The sequence below is a fragment of the Mus musculus genome, chromosome 13 (genome assembly GCF_000001635.26).
Source record: "Mus musculus strain C57BL/6J chromosome 13, GRCm38.p6 C57BL/6J".
Taxonomy (NCBI): Eukaryota; Metazoa; Chordata; class Mammalia; order Rodentia; family Muridae; genus Mus; species Mus musculus.
The window spans coordinates 59,387,912-59,393,911 of NC_000079.6; positions in this window are offsets into that span (position 1 = coordinate 59,387,912).

Here is a 6,000-nt window from a genome sequence, read left to right on the forward strand (position 1 = left end):
GGTATGCAAGCAGGCAAACACATAAAAATATTCCTTTAAAAGATAAAAGGCACATTCATGGAAGCCACCCTCAAAGGCATTCTTCCTAGAAAAGTGACACACAGTCACAGGCCACATGGCTCAAGTAAGCATGGACCACAAGTACCACGAACCCCAGCGTATAGTGGTGATGAACCGTCCTTTGTCTAGTGGCATGGTAGTCATGGTAACGCCACGTGCAGATGATTCAGCTGACTGAGGATGGAGTGTAAACAAACCTATTAGGAGGCCAGAAGGGAACTGCAGAACGAACATCTTCAGCGGTTGGCGAGAATGGCCTGCGCAGTCCCCTCTGCGTGCGGTTACTATTTTAGAGTTCTCTCCATCTGTTATTAAAAGGTGCACGGTGAAGCAGTGTGCTGTGCACTGCCTTCTGCATGCCTGTGTTTACCAAGTCTCTTGCCTGGAGGTCATGTGGTTGCCCTCAAAGCAAGAAGGCTGCCACGGCATCGGTAACACCTGAGGATGTGAGTCTCAGAACGGCCCTCCATTAAATGATGTCTCTGCTGTGGTGGGAGAGGAATGAGACACAAGCAAAGGGCCTGAGTGTTGAGTTTCCAAAGGGCAGCATGAGAGTCCATCAACCTGCCTCCTGCTGCCTTCTGCTGCCTCCTCGACTTGCCATGCCTCTGCCGGGCCATAACGGACTCTTATCTCTCTGAAACCACTAGCCAAAATGAAACATCCTTCCGTAAGTTGTTTTGGGTCATGTGGTTTTTACAGCAACATAAAAGGAACTAATACAGTGTCCTTGTAGGAAGCATAACCATTGGGAATCTGTGTGAGATTCCAGAGGTGGAGGTCGGGGCCTCCTTTTGCTCTGACTCTTGGTGTCTGGCAAGCAGAGAACACATGTAGAACAACATTCAGGTTCCCCCCAGAGTAACCAGTACTCATGACTGGCCTGCACTGGCTGGCTATGGATTCGGAAGTCCTTTGATTCATCAGAGAGTGATAACCCCAGACATCAGGTCCCTTCGGACTTAGTACCGAAAATCTTTGCTTTACTGTAGCATTTGTTCCATCGTCCTGTCACCAGCCAGTCAGTGTGATCAGACAGCCACATTGATCACAAAGCCACAGCTTTGTCATTTACTCCCAAGCAAGCTGGACCTAGTGTCCAGCTAGAAAACCACAGCACAGAGGACAGACGAAGCTAGCTGGAAATCAGTGATGAAGTCAGAGGAGCACATTGTGTGTGCCCTAGACTTTCTGCAGTCACAGATCCCAAGGCGATCTGATGCTCGCACAGAAACAAAACTGTGGAGCAGAACAGTGGCACCAGGAACAGAGCACACAGATGTGAGACGTAGCTTTCGGCCCTGCCACAAGAGAAAAAGAATCCTTCAACAAATGGCTCAAGAGCTACCGGGTCTGTGAAGGTCAAAGCACACAATTCAGTTGAAACCTCAACTTTAAGTGGACCAGGAGCCCACAGGTGAAACGTGGAGCTATGGAACATTGAGGGGAAACCCTGAGGTCCGGGTTTAAGGAATGATTCCTAGAATGAGATATCCCAAAGTGAGACAAGATGGGTTGTTGAATTAGCTAGCCATGGTTACCATTTTAAACTTTTGATCTGTGGAAACCGCCATTAAGAGAATAGAGCGCATAAAATTACAGACCACCGAGAGAAGTTTCCAAAGCCAACAACAAGAAAAAGTAAAAACTGGGCAAAGATGTGTATATGCCCTTCGTCAATGAAGACAGAGAAGGTCCTCTACATCAGTGATTAGTGTGAAGATGTCAATCAAAACTGTAACTAACTTCCCCTGCAGACCTGTCACAATGGCTACAACTCAGGGTCTGTCCAGATCACCCACTGAACAGACACAAAAGGTCAGAATGTCTGCACACTCTTGGCAGAAAAATTTAAAAGGTACGATCATTCTTTAAGACCTAGGAAGCTTCTTTTTAAAATTAAACATGCAGAATTATGATGACATATGCCTTTAATCCCAGCACTTAAGAGGCAGAGGCAGGCAGATCTCTGTGAGTCCAAAGCCAGCCTGGTGTGCATAATGAGGTCACTCTGGGTTACATAGGGAAGCCCTCAGAGGAAAAGGGAGAGAAGGAAAAGGAGGAGAGGGAGGAGGAAGAGGAGGAAGGAAAAGAGGTATGTGCAAGGTTCAGCTGTTGCACTCCAGATATTTACCCTGAAGGACGCTAAGTGAATTTATTGATGGCAGCTGTTTGTGTAAGGGCTACAGACTGAGAAAGACTGAAACCTGACATTGGAATGGATGAGCAAACTGTAATAGAGTAGAAACCATTAAGCATTTAAAAGGATTACTGGTGCATGTTGTAACATTAATGGTTCTCAGAATAATAATGTTGAACAAAAGAAGCCAGATGAGAAAGATAAATCGTTGTGTAATTCCACGCACATAGGCACACACACACTACTACATGTACACACATAACACATATACACACACTAGATATAACACACACCACATATATACACATAGCACACACACCACTACATAGACATACATAACACATATACACACATACACAATATATACACATTCACTCATATACATATACCATATATACACACATAACACACACTACTACAGATACATACAGAACACACACTTAACACATATACACACACCACATACACATAACACACACATCACTATAATACACACTGATGGGGGCTTCTTCCTCCAGAGAAGCAGCTGGGGAACTGGGCAGACTCCCCTCTGGGGTAGAGCTTGTCTGAGGTGATTCTGAACAAGAGAAAACACTGATGAGCACGGGTCAGAGACAGGAAGGAGGAATGTAGGACCACAACTTTTCCCTCCTGATCTCAGGGTGAGAGTTTCGCTCAGAAATACACACATGCACACACATAGATACACACATGAACATGGTGTCTGTTCACAGATGTAAAACCCTGACTAAGGCACAGATGTGCACATATAGACACACAAATATATGCAACATACACACAGAAATATAGATACACACAGACACAGAAATACACACATGAGTACACACAGATACACACACACGTGCACCATTGCTCTCAGAGTCTCAAGTGTCTCCTATGTGACTGTAAATAAGAAGCATTACCTTGTAATACCGCTGTGAGAATGAGCACAAGCCCCCTGAATAGTTCAGCACATGCCCCGGGTTAGGAAAAACTGTTGCTGTGTTCTCTGAACCATAGAGATGCTTCTGGAAGCCTTCCACACCTGCAGAACCTTGTGGATCTGGCCGAGCCCCAACTGTTGACAAACACACACTTGGCCGAGGCAGAGTCTCCAAAGAAGGCTTCCCTTTGAAGTCTCCAGGCCTGTGTCTCGGCAGAAATGGGAATCTCATCTCCACTGATTGTGTGTATTTCTGTGTGTGTGAATGTGTGTCTTGTGTATGTTTCTGGGTGTGCCATGTGTGTATCTGTGTGTGCATGTGTGTATCTATGTGTATGCATGTTTATATTTCTCTGTGTGTGCGTGTGTGTTTCTGTGTGTGTTATGTGTGTGTTTCTGTGTATGTCTTGTGTGTGTATCTGTGTGAACATGTCCATGTATGTATCTGTGAGTCTGTGTGTATCTGTATGTGTGCCTGTGCATGTCTGTACCTGTGTGTGTGTGTGTGTGTGTGTGTGTGTGTGTGCACAGAGGCACAGGAGAACAAGTGTTCTGCTTCATCACTCTCTGTCCCATCCCCTTGAGACAGGATCTCTCACTGAATCCGGAGCTAGGCTGGCAAGCTCACATTCCCACCTGCCCTCCCAACCCCAGTGCCCCAGTGCTGCTTCGAGGCAAGCCCACCGTTTATGTGTGTGTTGGGATCTGAACACCTTATCCTCACAGAGCCAGCCCTCTTCCCCCCCCCCCCCCCCCCCCCCCGTGAGCCATCTCTCCAGCTCATCAGTGGAACTGTTTAATGCCGCAGGCCGTTTGCTCTGAGGTCTGCGTGAAGGCTGGATAAGTCCCAAATGGCGCTTTCACTCCGGGCTGGAAGGGTGTCAGGAGAAAATCCTCCAGCATCTACCTCTGCTTTGTCAGAGACAAATCAGCTCACTGAGTTGCCTCTGCGACAGTCAGCACCTAGCTCTCCCTCGGCGTGTACTTGGGAAGAGGAAGTAAAATCTTAACTTTATCTGAACCACTGGACCAGCCCCTCCCACTTTCACCTCTGGGAACATCCTTGATAAGAAGTGTCTGGACAGGGTCTGGACACCTCAGTCTTGGCCCCACGCTGTTTATGTAACAACAAGACTTAGAATGGAGCCTTGGGCCACTGTGCATAAGTTAGCCTGGGCAGGTGACAGTCAGTCACTCAGCCTGCTCACACCCGTACATCAACCATCCCAAGAATATCCTAGCCCTCAAGGCTTAGGGAAGTCCCTGCTGAACAGAGGTGTGTACGTTGCCTCACATCAGAGCTGAGGGAATCCAACATTGTCCACAGGACAGCCAATGTCTCATGCCTGACTTTTGTGGGATAGTCCTGGGAGCTCCTTTCTTTAATAATTTTAACCTTTAACCTTTGGCCTTTACCCAGTCACTGTGACTATAACACACTGTGGATGTTTCTGGCAAATCATCAGATGTGTGTGTGTGTGTGTGTGTGTGTGTGTGTGTGTGTTGTATATTTCTGACAACCCCTCGTACAGCCAGCCTTCCCTAGTTCCAGACAGACCTCAGCCCTAATGACATCAGAGTTACATCTTTTAGAATGTAACTCTGTCCTGTCCTTTTTCCTGATTCTCTATGTTTTCCTTTACTAAGACCCTTGTACCTTCTTAGTGCAATCTGTTCTGCAGTAGCCCTCCCCTGCTGTGTGCCTTGGATAAGAAACCCCCACCTCCTCCTTGTAACAATCATAATTGAAGAGGAGGCCAGGAATTTCAGAAGAAGCAAAATGGGGGAGGGGAGGGGCATGGAATCGGGGTGATACAAATGTGTATAGTTCTCAAAAATATAATTATTTTTAAAAAATGAAAAGATACTTGCAAGCAGAGAAGAGGATATGAGTCACCTACAGCCGTGTATTGTGGAATCTGACAGGTTAACCGCAGTACCCATCTGTCCTCGTTCCCCAGGCTAGAGCCTACACCAGCTGAACAAACAGGTAGCTAAAGAATATGGGTGTCAGTCTCTGAGGCAGCTTGAGGTGACCAGGTGACTAAGTAGTGGCCACTGGTATGAAATAAACATGTGATGTGGGACCCCCTTGGGGACAGCTTGAAGGAAGTAGGAACACAGACAGGAATGGTGGCATCTGGCAGCTTCTTGCCCCACAAGAGGAAGTCATGTCCCAAGGCTGGTAGAACAGGGAGACCAAGGAAGTCTGGCTTCTGGAGACTCTCCGAAGCCCCTGCCAGGAGTGAACTGTCTTCACATTTCTTCCTTACAAGGAGCAAGTGACCCAGTGTTTTGAGCTACCGTTCTTCTGGATTCTCTGGCCCACACAGCTGGGTCTTTCCTAACCAAAGCAGGGGTGTGTGCTGCCACCTCCTGAGGGACTGAGCAGGGCTCCCCCGGCCTCAGCAGCAGCGCAAAGATGATTCATTTAAAAGCCTTCTATTCTGGATACTACCCTCTCCGTTTCCTACAAACCCAATTACCAAGAGAACAATTGGATTTTTCCAAGTCCCTCAGAATGTTCTCTTTAAATGTTCTTGGTATTAAATAGTAACAGAATTTAAATGGCATCAACAGAACACACAGATGTGACGTGGTGATGAGTTACATAAATGAGAGAGAGAGAGAGAGAGAGAGAGAGAGAGAGAGAACGAGCCCTGGCACACAGGAGCCCAGGGACTGTGGCCAAGATGGAACGGCGTCAGAGCACAACAGGCTGACAGATCTGCCTCTGGCTTCCAGCTGCCTTCTTGCACGCAGACCCTTCTCTGGTTTAGGCTAATCTTTTCTGTCCATGGAGGGTAATATTAAAGGACCAGGACCATACCACTGTTCTGAGCACCAGGGTTGACAG